This window comes from Hyperolius riggenbachi, chromosome 10, assembly GCF_040937935.1.
Source record: "Hyperolius riggenbachi isolate aHypRig1 chromosome 10, aHypRig1.pri, whole genome shotgun sequence".
In the NCBI taxonomy this organism is placed as follows: Eukaryota; Metazoa; Chordata; class Amphibia; order Anura; family Hyperoliidae; genus Hyperolius; species Hyperolius riggenbachi.
In genome coordinates, this window is record NC_090655.1 from 279,775,532 (window position 1) to 279,791,833 (window position 16,302).

Here is a 16,302-nt window from a genome sequence, read left to right on the forward strand (position 1 = left end):
GACAAGTGCTTGTACTGTACCTCTAATGGGATGACAGAGCTGCTCCTGTGCAGCAGAGAATGCACCAGGGCATGCTGGGATATTTCTAGGACAAGTGCTTGTACTGTACCTCCAATGGGCGGACAGAGCTGCTCCTGTGCAGCAGAGAATGTGCCAGGGCATGCTGGGATATTTCTAGGACAAGTGCTTGTACTGTACCTCTAATGGGATGACAGAGCTGCTCCTGTGCAGCAGAGAATGCACCAGGGCATGCTGGGATATTTCTAGGACAAGTGCTTGTACTGTACCTCCAATGGGCGGACAGAGCTGCTCCTGTGCAGCAGAGAATGTGCCAGGGCATGCTGGGATATTTCTAGGACAAGTGCTTGTACTGTACCTCTAATGGGATGACAGAGCTGCTCCTGTGCAGCAGAGAATGCACCAGGGCATGCTGGGATATTTCTAGGACAAGTGCTTGTACTGTACCTCCAATGGGCGGACAGAGCTGCTCCTGTGCAGCAGAGAATGCACCAGGGCATGCTGGGATATTTCTAGGACAAGTGCTTGTACTGTACCTCCAATGGGCGGACAGAGCTGCTCCTGTGCAGCAGAGAATGTACCAGGGCATGCTGGGATATTCATAGGACAAGTGCTTGTACTGTACCTCCAATGGGAGGACAGAGCTGCTCCTGTGCAGGAGAGAATGTACCAGGGCATGCTGGGATATTTCTAGGACAAGTGCTTGTACTGTACCTCCAATGGGAGGGCAGAGCTGCTCCTGTGCAGCAGAGAATGTACCAGGGCATGCTGGGCCATTTCTAGAACAAGTGCTTGTACTGTACCTCCAATGGGAGGACAGAGCTGCTCCTGTGCAGCAGAGAATGTACCAGGGCATGCTGGGCCATTTCTAGGACAAGTGCTTGTACTGTACCTCTAATGGGAGGGCAGAGCTGCTCCTGTGCAGCAGAGAATGTACCAGGGCATGCTGGGATATTTCTAGGACAAGTGCTTGTACTGTACCACCAATGGGAGGACAGAGCTGCTCCTGTGCAGCAGAGAATGTACCAGGGCATGCTGGGATATTTCTAGGACAAGTGCCTGTACTGTACCTCCAATGGGAGGACAGAGCTGCTCCTGTGTAGCAGAGAATGTACCAGGGCATGCTGGGATATTTCTAGGACAAGTGCTTGTACTGTACCTCCAATGGGAGGACAGAGCTGCTCCTGTGCAGCAGAGAATGTACCAGGGCATGCTGGGCCATTTCTAGGACAAGTGCTTGTACTGTACCTCTAATGGGAGGGCAGAGCTGCTCCTGTGCAGCAGAGAATGTACCAGGGCATGCTGGGATATTTCTAGGACAAGTGCTTGTACTGTACCTCTAATGGAAGGACAGAGCTGCTCCTGTGCAGCAGAGAATGTAGCAGGGCATGCTGGGATATTTCTAGGAAAAGTGCTTGTACTGTACCTCCAATGGGAGGACAGAGCTGCTCCTGTGCAGCAGAGAATGTACCAGGGCATGCTGGGATATTTCTAGGACAAGTGCTTGTACTGTACCTCCAATGGGAGGACAGAGCTGCTCCTGTGCAGCAGAGAATGTAGCAGGGCATGCTGGGATATTTCTAGGACAAGTGCTTGTACTGTACCACCAATGTGAGGACAGAGCTGCTCCTGTGCAGCAGAGAATGTACCAGGGCATGCTGGGATATTTCTAGGACAAGTGCTTGTACTGTACCTCCAATGGGATGACAGAGCTGCTCCTGTGCAGCAGAGAATGCACCAGGGCATGCTGGGCCATTTCTAGGACAAGTGCTTGTACTGTACCTCCAATGGGAGGACAGAGCTGCTCCTGTGCAGCAGTAAATGTACCAGGGCATGCTGGGATATTTCTAGGACACGTGCTTGTACTGTACCTCCAATGAGAGGACAGAGCTGCTCCTGTGCAGCAGGGAATGTACCAGGGCACTCTGGGCCATTTCTAGGACAAGTGCTTGTACTGTACCTCTAACGGGAGTAACTGCTCCTTTACAGCAGAGAATGCACCAGGGCATGCTGGGCCATTTCTAGGACAAGTGCTTGTACTGTACCTCCAATGGGAGGACAGAGCTGTTCCTGTGCAGCAGAGAATGCACCAGGGCATGCAGGGATATTTCTAGGACAAGTGCTTGTACTGTACCTCCAATGGGAGGACAGAGCTGCTCCTGTGCAGCAGAGAATGTACCAGGGCATGCTGGGATATTTGTAGGACAAGTGCTTGTACTGTACCTCCAATGGGAGGACAGAGCTGCTCCTGTGCAGCAGAGAATGTGCCAGGGCATGCTGGGATATTTCTAGGACAAGTGCTTGTACTGTACCTCCAATGGGAGGACAGAGCTGCTCCTGTGCAGCAGAGAATGTACCAGGGCATGCTGGGCCATTTCTAGGACAAGTGCTTGTACTGTACCTCCAATGGCAGGACAGAGCTGTTCCTGTGCAGCAGAGAATGTACCAGGGCATGCTGGGCCATCTCTAGGACAAGTGCATGTACTGTACCTCCAATGGGAGGACAGAGCTGCTCCTGTGCAGTAGAGAATGTACCAGGGCATGCTGGGCCATTTCTAGGACAAGTGCTTGTACTGTACCTCCAATGGGAGGACAGAGCTGCTCCTGTGCAGCAGAGAATGCACCAGGGCATGCAGGGATATTTCTAGGACAAGTGCTTGTACTGTACCTCCAATGGGAGGACAGAGCTGTTCCTGTGCAGCAGAGAATGTACCAGGGCATGCTGGGCCATTTCTAGGACAAGTGCTTGTACTGTACCTCTAATGGGAGGGCAGAGCTGCTCCTGTGCAGCAGAGAATGTACCAGGGCATGCTGGGATATTTCTAGGACAAGTGCTTGTACTGTACCTCCAATGGGAGGACAGAGCTGCTCCTGTGCAGCAGAGAATGTACCAGGGCATGCTGGGATATTTCTAGGACAAGTGCTTGTACTGTACCTCCAATGGGAGGACAGAGCTGCTCCTGTGCAGCAGAGAATGTAGCAGGGCATGCTGGGATATTTCTAGGACAAGTGCTTGTACTGTACCACCAATGTGAGGACAGAGCTGCTCCTGTGCAGCAGAGAATGTACCAGGGCATGCTGGGATATTTCTAGGACAAGTGCTTGTACTGTACCTCCAATGGGATGACAGAGCTGCTCCTGTGCAGCAGAGAATGCACCAGGGCATGCTGGGCCATTTCTAGGACAAGTGCTTGTACTGTACCTCCAATGGGAGGACAGAGCTGCTCCTGTGCAGCAGTGAATGTACCAGGGCATGCTGGGATATTTCTAGGACACGTGCTTGTACTGTACCTCCAATGAGAGGACAGAGCTGCTCCTGTGCAGCAGGGAATGTACCAGGGCACTCTGGGCCATTTCTAGGACAAGTGCTTGTACTATACCTCTAACGGGAGTAACTGCTCCTTTACAGCAGAGAATGCACCAGGGCATGCTGGGCCATTTCTAGGACAAGTGCTTGTACTGTACCTCCAATGGGAGGACAGAGCTGTTCCTGTGCAGCAGAGAATGCACCAGGGCATGCAGGGATATTTCTAGGACAAGTGCTTGTACTGTACCTCCAATGGGAGGACAGAGCTGCTCCTGTGCAGCAGAGAATGTGCCAGGGCATGCTGGGATATTTCTAGGACAAGTGCTTGTACTGTACCTCCAATGGGAGGACAGAGCTGCTCCTGTGCAGCAGAGAATGTACCAGGGCATGCTGGGCCATTTCTAGGACAAGTGCTTGTACTGTACCTCCAATGGCAGGACAGAGCTGTTCCTGTGCAGCAGAGAATGTACCAGGGCATGCTGGGTCATCTCTAGGACAAGTGCATGTACTGTACCTCCAATGGGAGGACAGAGCTGCTCCTGTGCAGTAGAGAATGTACCAGGGCATGCTGGGCCATTTCTAGGACAAGTGCTTGTACTGTACCTCCAATGGGAGGTCAGAGCTGCTCCTGTGCAGCAGAGAATGCACCAGGGCATGCAGGGATATTTCTAGGACAAGTGCTTGTACTGTACCTCCAATGGCAGGACAGAGCTGTTCCTGTGCAGCAGAGAATGTACCAGGGCATGCTGGGCCATTTCTAGGACAAGTGCTTGTACTGTACCTCCAATGGCAGGACAGAGCTGCTCCTGTGCAGCAGAGAATGTACCAGGGCATGCTGGGCCATCTCTAGGACAAGTGCTTGTACTGTACCTCCAATGGGGGGACAGAGCTGCTCCTGTGCAGCAGAGAATGTACCAGGGCATGCTGGGCCATCTCTAGGACAAGTGCATGTACTGTACCTCCAATGGGAGGACAGAGCTGCTCCTGTGCAGCAGAGAATGCACCAGGGCATGCTGGGCCATTTCTAGGACAAGTGCTTGTACTGTACCTCCAATGGCAGGACAGAGCTGTTCCTGTGCAGCAGAGAATGTACCAGGGCATGCTGGGCCATTTCTAGGACAAGTGCTTGTACTGTACCTCCAATGGCAGGACAGAGCTGCTCCTGTGCAGCAGAGAATGTACCAGGGCATGCTGGGCCATCTCTAGGACAAGTGCTTGTACTGTACCTCCAATGGGGGGACAGAGCTGCTCCTGTGCAGCAGAGAATGTACCAGGGCATGCTGGGCCATCTCTAGGACAAGTGCATGTACTGTACCTCCAATGGGAGGACAGAGCTGCTCCTGTGCAGCAGAGAATGCACCAGGGCATGCTGGGATATTTCTAGGACAAGTGCTTGTACTGTACCTCCAATGGAAGGACAGAGCTGCTCCTGTGCAGCAGAGAATGTAGCAGGGCATGCTGGGATATTTCTAGGACAAGTGCTTGTACTGTACCTCCAATGGGAGGACAGAGCTGCTCCTGTGCAGCAGAGAATGTACCAGGGCATGCTGGGATATTTCTAGGACAAGTGCTTGTACTGTACCTCCAATGGGAGGACAGAGCTGGTCCTGTGCAGCAGGGAATGTACCAGGGCATGCTGGGATATATCTAGGACAAGTGCTTGTACTGTACCTCCAATGGGAGGACAGAGCTGCTCATGTGCAGCAGAGAATGTAGCAGGGCATGCTGGGAAATATCTAGGACAAGTGCTTGTACTGTACCTCCAATGGGAGGACAGAGCTGCTCCTGTGCAGCAGAGACTGTACCAGGGCATGCTGGGCCATTTCTAGAATGATTTCTGATATAGTAAACTTCTCCTATAGTCCCGGTCCCCTGGAGGTTACTATAAAGAGCTTATACTGTAGAAGTCTTGGCCACTATGTTGTAGGTCTTGTATTGCCAGCCAGGAAAGATTCTGAAGGCTTACAAGGAGTAAAACAATGATACAGGCAACCAATGCATAACCTGAGCACCTAGATCACCTTTCATACGATGTACTGTGTATTTACTGGGATTCCCACTTCCTCCCTATAAAGCCACGGTTACTGCAGCAGGGGACAGGCAACCACAGAGGAGTCTCCAACACTGCTAAACCACTTTATAGATTGAATGAGATCAGAATTCCCCTACGCATTTCAGCCTATTAATAGTTCCTGCAGTGGCCTCTCTGCTCCCCTTCCCTAAAGGACCTGCTAAGGAGACCATAAAAGCAGAGCGTTCTGATTCCTCCACTAATAAGGAGACACAGGCTGTACTGCAGGGCAGGTGCTGAGGGGCAGGGCTAATTCACATACAACTGATCATTAAAGGTGGCAATACACAGGTCGATTTGCCATCAGATTCGACCAACAGATAGATCCCTCTCTGATCGAATCTGATCAGAGAGGGATCGTATGGCCACCTTTACTGCAAACAGATTGTGAACCGATTTCAGCCTGTGGTGGTGGTGGTGCTGCCGCTGCTCCCCCCGCCCGCACACATTACCTGCTCCGCCGGCGCGACTCTAGTCCCCAGGTCTCCGCTGCCTTCTCCGCTGTCTTTTCCGCTCTGGTCTGGTCTCCGCCATGCTTCACTTCTTCCTGCCCGGCAGGAAGTTTAAACAGTAGAGCACCCTCTACTGTTTAAACTTCCTGCCGGGCTAGAAGAAGTGAAGCATGCCGGACCCGGAGACCCGACCAGCGCGGAGACGGAGCAGCGGTGACCGGGGTGAGTTGTGCCGGTGGAGCAGGTTATGTATTGCCACTCTATTGCGTCGGTCGTCGGGACTCAAACGCCGCTAGCGACGCGCTCCCTACCCGCGGGCAATCGACGGTAATTTCCCGCACGGAGCGATCGACGGGATCGATCAAATTTCGGGATGAAATAGATCGAAATTTAGCGTGTAGCATGAACGATGTGACAGCAGATTCGATCCCAGTGATCGAATTTCCTGTCGATCGGCGGGGGAATCGGCCTAGTGTATGGCCAGCTTAACCCTTTGAAGTCTGGGTTGTGATTTATCGATTGACAACCACCTTACTGCTGTGCATTTGCACTCCACTATGGAGGTAACAGAAAAGCAAAGATACAGTTTCTATCAGTGCTAGATATGATAGGCCAGGGCTTGAGTGAAAAGCAAGGTTTATCTATCCTGCTTCATGAAAACATGTAAGATTTCACCCAGGAAGTGGAGATTCTTCTCAGAAGAGAGTGTTCTGGCCTAATACACTTGCTGAAAGATTTCCATCCTATCTGAATATCACCTCTATGCATGAGGACTCTCACTTGGAAGTTATAAGAAAATCATAGCTCTAGTTTGAGGATTGTGGAGACTTTATATCAGAGTTACCCAACCCTATCCTTAAAGAGACTCTGTAGCCAAAATTTCAGCCTTATTTCTTCAATCCTATAAGGTCCCAAACCTGTTCTCATGTGGTCTGGATTACTGCAGCCTTTTCTAGTATCTCTGTAATATATCTAAACTTATTTTCTTTGTCAAGCTTTGTCGACCCAGAGAGGAATGCACCTCCTCTGCTGTGATAGGGAGAAGTTATGCACGCCCCCCTCTGCTCTCCTGTGTGCTGTGTATATGAGTCACAGGCAAGGTCTCTGCTCACAGCCAGTGTGTCTGCAGCTCATGGAGCTGTGACCTTGTGAATAGCTGTGAATACAGAGGATCAGTGTACAGCCCAGACAAGCAGCTAAAGCAACAAGTTGAGTAACATTTCAGCAGTCAAGTCACTTTTGAGAGGAGCCACTGCAAACAGGCACCTGCTCTGATTATGTATATCCTGTTTGGCAGCCATCTTCATTGTTTACAAAAACAATGAATAAAACAGTGATTTTACCAAGAAAGCAGCGGGGAGCTGCGGAAATGTCACAGAGGGGGCTAGGGGAAGACAACAAACAGGCTGGTATGTTTATTTATGTAAGATTTTCACAGTACAGATTCTCTTTAAGGCCCACCAACAGTACATGTTTTGTAGATAATCACAAATATTCACAGGTGAGGTAATTAGTGTCTCAGCAGAGCTGATTAACTACCACTGTGGATTCACACAAAACGTGCACTGTTGGTGGGCCCTGAGGACAGGGCTGGGGAACACTGCTCTATATGATTTCTGCTGTAAAGATATAAACCAATCGGAGAGGAGCAGCCCTGGAATGACTGGGGAGTCAGAAGTGGCCCCTTTGCAGATTTGTGCCCCATTGTGATGTATATGTTATCAGTTTCTGGTAAAAGTGGATGTGTTTCTGGAGCTGTGTCAGATCCCTTATGGGGAAGCGCTTTGATAGAGATATAACCTTCTGATAAGGAAGGAGATCACCGTTACATTACAAGCCCACAGCTGCTGCTGATACGGCCTGAGCAGAGTGAGAGATGCCCAATCAGCAGATACACCTGGAGAGACCAGCCTACACTCTCCCCAGCACTGGTAACTGGCTGATGATTTAGCACTGAGTCAGGTGAGTTTTCCTACTGAGTCCACCTCCCTCACTAACTCACCCAGGTGAGGCATTTAGCATGAGGACTGGGCCGGAGACGGATCATACAATGTAAGATTACATAGCATCTCATGTGAAAGCAATGATCTGTTTAAAGGACAACTGAAGCGAGAGGCTTATGGAGGCTGGCATATTTATTTCCTATTAAACAATACTAGTTGCCTGCCCCCCCCCCCCCCTGCAGACTGCAGTAGTGTCTGAATAACACCAGAAACAAGCGTGCAGCTAATCTTGTCAGATCTGACAATAATGTAACACCTGATCTGCTGCATGCTTGTTCAGGGGCTAAGGCTAAAAGTATTAGAGGCAGAGGATCAGCAAAGCAGCCAGGCAACTGATATTGCTTAAAAGGAAATAAATATGGCAGCCTCCATATCCTTCTCACCTGAGTTGTCCTTTAAAACTGGATGATATTCTAGAAAGGCAGTAAAATAAACATCTTAGGACAAAAGACATTTTTCCTTTGGGGATCCTTCTGGGATCAGAAAAGGCGGCTTCACAAAAAAAGAAAGAAACAGAAAGACTTGGATTCCCAATAAAAGCAATTGCAGAAAATCCATCTTTATTGTCACTCCTGATCATTCTGCTCCAGAGAACTGGTGATGACAAGTTTACAATGTGACAATTCTCACACTTCTATCAGACATTGCAAATAAACGTTCAAAACTAATGGTTACTCAGATTCACTTGGGGTCCATATCACCCTGCCCAGGAACCCAGCACACACATCACTGGGGGTCCATATCACCCTGCCCATGACCCCAGCACACACATCACTGGGGGTCCATATCACCCTGCCCAGGAACCCAGCACACACATCACTGGGGGTCCATATCACCCTGCCCATGACCCCAGCACACACATCACTGGGGGTCCATATCACCCTGCCCAGGACCCCAGCACACACATCACTGGGGGTCCATATCACCCTGCCCAGGACCCCAGCACACACATCACTGGGGGTCCATATCACCCTGCCCAGCACACACATCACTGGGGGTGCATATCACCCTGCCCAGGACCCCAGCACACACATCACTGGGGGTCCATATCACCCTGCCCAGCACACACATCACTGGGGGTCCATATCACCCTGCCCAGGAATCCAGCACACACATCACTGGGGGTCCATATCACCCTGCCCAGGAACCCAGCACACACATCACTGGGGTCCATATCACCCTGCCCAGGACCCCAGCACACACATCACTGGGGGTCCATATCACCCTGCCCAGGATACCAGCACACACATCACTGGGGGTCCATATCACCCTGCCCAGGACCCCAGCACACACATCACTGGGGGTCCATATCACTCTGCCCAGGACCCCAGCACACACATCACTGGGGGTCCATATCACCCTGCCCAGGAACCCAGCACACACATCACTGGGGGTCCATATCACCCTGCCCAGGAACCAAGCACACACATCACTGGGGGTCCATATCACCCTGCCCAGGACCCCAGCACACACATCACTGGGGGTCCATATCACCCTGCCCAGGACCCCAGCACACATATCACTGGGGGTCCATATCACCCTGCCCAGGACCCCAGCACACACATCACAGGAGCCATTCTAAACCTACTTCAATAGAGTTATGACGGCAGGAAAATCCTCCCAGAGGGGAAGATTGCAGCACATGTATACCCTGTGGCTAATTTGAATGTTTTATCCTACTTCCTGTTCAGATTAAAGTAGAGAGGTCATCTCATGGGTGCAGTCCTTTCAATTCCTGTAAAAGACTCAATTCCTACCAAACTCGCCAACTACCGCCCAGTGTCACTTCTCCCATTTGCAACCAAACTACTTGAATGCCATATACATGCAGAATTAAGCCATTATGTATATGCTAACTCCCTACTTGATCAGTTCCAGTCTGGCTTTCGCTCTAACCACTCCACGGAAACGGCCCTTACCAAAGTAGCCAATGACCTTCTTACAGCTAAATCCAAAGGTCAATTTTCCATACTCATCCTTCTTGACCTGTCATCAGCATTTGATACAGTCGACCACACCTTACTCTTACAAATACTTTCAAATGCAGGAATAAAGGGCATCGCTCTCACATGGTTATCTTCCTATGTCTCTGGAAGGTCCTTCACAGTATCCTACTCAGATCAGATCTCTTCTCCTCGTGCTTTGTCTGTCGGGGTTCCTCAAGGCTCTGTCCTTGGTCCCCTCCTCTTTTCCATCTACATGCACAGTCTTGGTGACTTAATGAACTAATTCGGGTTTCAATACCACCTGTATGTAGACGACACACAACTGTACCTCTCGGCCCAAGACCTTAACTCCATTCTCAAACATGTTCCTGACTGCTTGTCTGCTATATCTTCCTTCATGTCCTTTCACTTCCTAAAACTTAATATGAGTAAAACAGAACTAATAATTTTTCCACCGTCTCTGGCCACCTCTCTGCCTGAAGTAACTATAAATGTTAATAACACTCCCATAACTTCAGTTCCCAAAGCACGGTGCTTGGGGGTAATATCAGGGCTATGGAGTCGGTCCAAAAATCCACCGACTCCGACTCCTCAGTTTAGGATTCCACCGACTGCACGACTCCGACTCCTCTAATTTGCATATTACAATTTTGTTGATTAAAAGTATGTAACGTGAAATTCGTCTCTTAACTGCCAACGCTTAGGAATTTTACAAGACAACTGAAGTGAGAAGGATATGTAGACTACTGTATTTATTCCCTTTAGACTAAAACTAGTCCTTGGTAAGAGTACTTGTAAAAGGTACAAACCGGAATAAAGAACATCTATCAGGCCCTAGGCAATCTAGCTGTGGGTACATGTAAGAATGATGTATAAGTACTCTGCAGGGGAATGAGGAGATTCTTCCTCTCCTCTATTACACATTCTTCATGCACAATCTGAACATGGATCAGGCCCTAGGCAATGTAAGTGTGGGTACATGTAAGAATGATGTGCAGGTACTCTGCAGGGGAATGAGGAGATTCTTCCTCTATTACACATTCTTCATGTACAATCTGAACATGGATCTAGCCCTAGGCAATGTAACTGTGGGTACATGTAAGAGTGATGTGCAGGTACTCTGCAGGAGAATGAGGAGATTCTTCCTCTATTACACATTCTTTGTGCACAATCTGAACATGGATAAGGCCCTAGGCAATGTAACTGTGGGTACATGTAAGAGTGATGTGCGGGTACTCTGCAGGGGAATAAGGAGATTCTTCCTCTATTACACATTCTTCATGTACAATCTGAACCAGGTTTATGGGTGATAGACAACACCTCTGTGTTCAATGTGCACAACATTCTCAGTGGATTCCCTGAAGCTCTGTGGGGAGTGCATATGTAGAATAAAGTACTACTGTAGGGCTGCCCGATTTTAGGAAAAAATTGAAATTGCGATTTTTCTCTCAAAAATTGCGATTTCGATTTTTTTCACGATTTTCTTCAAATCGAGCTTTAGCACTAAATTCACAATGCCCCCAGTATAGTTTAGCCAGCTATAGGTTCCCCAGTAAAGGTTAGCTAACTACAGGTGCACCAGTATAGATAAGCCAGCTATAGGTGTTGTAGTGCAGGTTAGCCTGTTTAGGTACCGCAGTACAGGTTAGCCAGTGTCGATATCGCAGTACAGGGTAGCCAGTGTATGGTGCTGTAGTACAGGTTAGCCAGTGTATGGTGCCGCAGTACAAGGTAGCCAACCTGATCCCCTTTAGTGTAACCAGATCCCCCCCCCCCACACACATACACAGTCGCACACACCTTTAGTGTATATAGGCTGATCCCCCTTTAGTGTATATTGCTAGATACCCCCTTTAGTGTATATATAGCCAGATACCCCCCTTAGTGTTTATAGGCAGATTCTTTCCCCTCCCTTTAGTGTATATAGCCAGATCACCCCTTTAGTGTATGTAGGCAGTCCGTCCCCCCTTAATGTATATAGCTAGATCCCCCTTTAGTATAGGCAGATCCCCCACTTTAGCTTATATTGCCATATCTCCCCTTTAGTATAGGCAGACACACTTCCTGACTTCCCTTTAGTGTAGATCCCCTTTAGTGTGTATATAGGCAGTTCCCCCCCCCTTCCCCCGCTTAATGTATATAGCCTGATCCCCCTCTTTAGCATATATAGCCAGATCCCCCCTTTAGTATAGGCAGATACACCCCCCCCCCCTTCCTTTTAGTGTATATAGGCAGATCCCCCTCACGATGGTACCTGCTTCTCTCCTGGCCCCTTCCTTCTCTCCTGGCCCCCTCCTCCAGCAAGTTCTTATCCCGTTTGGCTTCACCGCATTAGAGTGTCGCGCGGTGAGCTGCGGTGAAAAGGCAGCGAGTGTTGCTTGGTAACGGTGGGCACCAGGAAGTGATGTCACACTTCCTGATTCAGGCCCCGCAATACTGAGCAACAATCGCTGCTTGTTCACCACGGCTCACCGCGCAGCAGTCTAATGCGGTGAAGCCAAACGGGATAAGAACTTGCTGGAGGAGGGGGCCAGGAGAGAAGGAGGGGGCCGGGAGAGGAGTAGGTATCAGCGGTACCAGCGGCTCCAAAAATCGCAGCAAAACTGACACTTCTGATCGCGATTTTCGGTTTTAAACCGAAAATCGTTCAGCCCTATACTACTGTGTAGCAAAGGAAACCGGAGACAGATGAAATGAAAGTTTTGTACATACCTGGTACTTCCTCCAGCCCCCTTCAGGCTAATCAGTCCCTCACTGTCCTCCTCCGCCACCTGGATCTTCTGCTAGGAGTCCAGGTACTTGAGCCAGTCTGGTGTAGTGCGCATGCACACACTCCGCCGCCGGGAGCATACTACACCTGCACAGCACTATTGTGCAGGTGCAGAACGCTCCTGGCTGTGGAAGCGGCACGTAGCCAGACTGCTCTGACTGGCTGAATTACCGGGACTCATAGCAGAAGATCCAGGTGGCGGAGGAGGACAGCGAAGGACCGAATGGCCTAAAGGGGTCTGGAGGAAGCCCCAGGTATGTATAAAGCTTTTCTTTTAATTCGCCTCAGGTACCCTTTAATTCATAGTCACCAAACCAAATTTTAACAACATATCAATTTATTTGATTTCATGAGCAAAGGGAGTGCATACATTTGCATAAACCAGCATCAATGCAGAATTATTTCCATCTTGTTGACCATCTCTATTAGTGACACAGCTACACATCAGGCTTTATTCTTACAGCATAGATGTTATTTAGTATATATAAGAGATTCCTGTGTACACATCATATATACAGTCACAATCAGATGTGTATATCTGACCTTAAAAATATGGGGACTGCTTTATTGAAGCAGCACAAGTAACTCATTTTGATTGGTTTATTTCATTTTTGTGGACTGAACACAGCTATTACTGTATATATACTGTATATATACATTATTTTTAATGACTATTATCTGAGAAATAGAACATTTTATCATATTTTCTATTTTAATTACAGTTACAAATTCATTAGGAGTCGGAGTCAGTGCATTTTTTCCCGACTCCGACTCCAGGCACCCAAAATTGCTCCGACTCCGACTCCACAGCCCTGGGTAATATTCGACTCATCTCTCTCTTTTATTCCTCACGTTCACTCCATAACCAGCTCCTGCCATCTCCAACTCAAAAACATATCTCACATCCGTCCGTTTCTCACTCAAGACAATACGAAAATGTTAATACATGCTCTTATAATTTCTCATCTGGACTACTGCAACATACTACTTTGTGGACTACCGTCTAACAGACTGGCCCCGCTCCAGTCGGTACTGAACTCAGCTGCTCATCTCATTCATCTCTCCTCTCACTCTTCCTTTGCTGCTTCTCTCTGTCAAGCTCTTCACTGGCTGCCAATTAACCAGAGGATCCAGTTCAAACTCCTAACCCTAACCTACAAAGCTCTCCACAATCTCTCTCCCCGGTACATATCCTCACTAATCGCAATCTCAGATCGGCACACGATTTTCTGTTGTCCTCCTCCAGAATCACCTCCTCACATTCACGCTTACAAGATTTTGCACGCGCTTCACCCCTCCTCTGGAATGCCCTCCCACAACACATACGTCACTCGCAAACCTTTGTTATCTTTGAACGCTCTCTAAAAACGAATTTGTTCTGACAAGCATATGCGCTACCTTTGGCCACTTCCCTTTGTCCTAAGACCAAATTGCACTCCTACTAGGTATCCTAAAACACAAAGCCTCTATATTTGTTGCATACTACCCCTCCTGTTTCCCCCCATTCTCTTTAGATTGTTAGCAGGGCTCTTTCCCCTGTTGTGTCTTGGAAATCATTATACATTTTATTCATCATGTTACTTTTATCACTGTCATTACCACTTCTATATTTTGTATTCTGTATGAATTTTTTGGATTTTATCACAAATTATGTATCTCTGTATTATTATGTACCCCATGTTTGTTTCTTACTTTGTACGGTGCCACAGAATATGTTAGTGCTTTAATAATAATAATAATAATATTATCTATTTAGCACTTGCTTGTTTATCAGGAGTGTTTGATAAGCGAGATAAAAGTGTTTTGGCTTTTATTTACTCTTCAGGAGAGCTGTGCCTGCAAACGTCTATCCTGCCTCATTTGCATAGATAAAAAGCCTGGCTCATTAACCCTTTCAATGGAAAGTATCAAAAGGAAGACAGGCAAGTTCTAACTAGACTTAGTACCATAAGTACCCATGTTTATCACATCATATCAACTCGCTTTAGAGACTTCAATGCTTTACTCACCAATGCACTGAGCAGCATGAGAAAGTCGTCAGGATTCTGGGTAAATATGCTGCCATGTGCGCTTTGCAAGAAATAAAGCAAACGTTGTAAATGGATGCATATGTTCAGGACATTTCCCACACTCTACACAAAGCTGCAATTTAGGGCTTCTCACCAGTGTGAGATCTCTCATGACTGACAAGATGTGATTTCTGTACAGAGCATTTCCCACACTCAGCACACGTATAGGGCATTTCACTAGTGTGAGATCACTCATGTTGGACAAAGTGTGATACACTCACAAACCATTTCCCACACTCAGCACATGAATAGGACTTCTCACCAGTGCGAGCCTCTCATAACTGACAAAGTGTGATTTCTGTACGAAACATTTCCCACACTCTGCACAAAGCAGCGATTTAGGGCTTCTCACCAGTGTGAGTTCTGTCATGTCTGACAAGGCTTTCTTTCTGTACAAAACATTTCCCACACTCAGCACATGAATATGGCTTCTCACCAGTGTGAGATCTCTCATGTCTGACAAGGTGTGATTTTTGCACAAAACATTTCCCACACTCAGCACATGAATAGGGTTTTTCAACAGTGTGAGATCTCTCATGTCTGACAAGGTCTGATTTATGTTTAAAACATTTCCCACATTCAGCACATGAATAGGGCTTCTCTCCAGTGTGAGTTCTCTCATGTCTGACAAGGCTTTCTTTCTGTACAAAACATTTCCCACACTCAGCACATGAATAGGGCTTCTCACCAGTGTGAGATCTCTCATGTCTGACAAGGTGTGATTTTTGTACAAAATATTTCCCACACTCGGCACATGAATAGAACTTCTCACCTCTGTGGGATTCCTTATGTTGGATCAACTGTGATTTCATAACAAAACATTTCCTACACTCAGCACATGAATATGTCCTATCACCAGTGTGTAATCTCTTATGTTTAACAAGGCATGATTTCTGTACAAAACATTTCCCACACTCTGCACATGAATAGGGCTTCTCACCAGTGTGTGATCGCTCATGTTGGACAAGGTGTGATTTCCACACAAAACCTTTTCCACACTCAGCACATGAATAGGGCTTCTCTCCGGTGTGACAACTCTCATGTCTAACAAGGTGTGATTTCTGTGCAAAACATTTCCCACACTCAGCACAAGAATAGGGCTTCTCACCAGTGTGAGTTCTCTTATGACTGACAAGGTGAGATTTCTGTACAAAACGTTTCCCACACTCAGTACATGAATATGGCTTTTCACCAGTATGAGATCTCAAATGTCTGACAAACTGAGATTCATGTACAAAACGTTTCCCACACTCTGCACATGAATAGAGCTTCTTACCAGTGTGAGATCCCTCATGTCTAACAAGGTGTGATTTCTGTGAAAAAGGCCCTTCGGAGTTAGACAGGTGAGGGGAGTCTGGGGGAATATTTGGGGTCACCAGGATATCTGCAGGAGACTCTTGTCCAGTGACATTATCATTCGTTGTACAGTCTGTGGATACAGAGAGACGAGTCTCTGAGAGGTTCCTGATGCCGGGACTCCACACTGCAAATAGAGAAACATCATCACTTTCTGTTAGAGAATTCTGAGGGGAGGAATAATTACAGTGGCTTGCAAAAGTATTCGGCCCCCTTGAAGTTTTCCACATTTTGTCACATTACTGCCACAAACATGAATCAATCTTATTGGAATTCCACGTGAAAGACCAACACAAAGTGGTGTACATGT

At 47.9% G+C, this 16,302-nt stretch overlaps 1 pseudogene; it reads right to left on the reverse strand.

Moving 5' to 3' along the window:
* The window catches only part of LOC137537242 (zinc finger protein 208-like), a 154,282-nt pseudogene that overhangs the window by 123,855 nt on the left and 14,125 nt on the right, over positions 1-16,302 (reverse strand).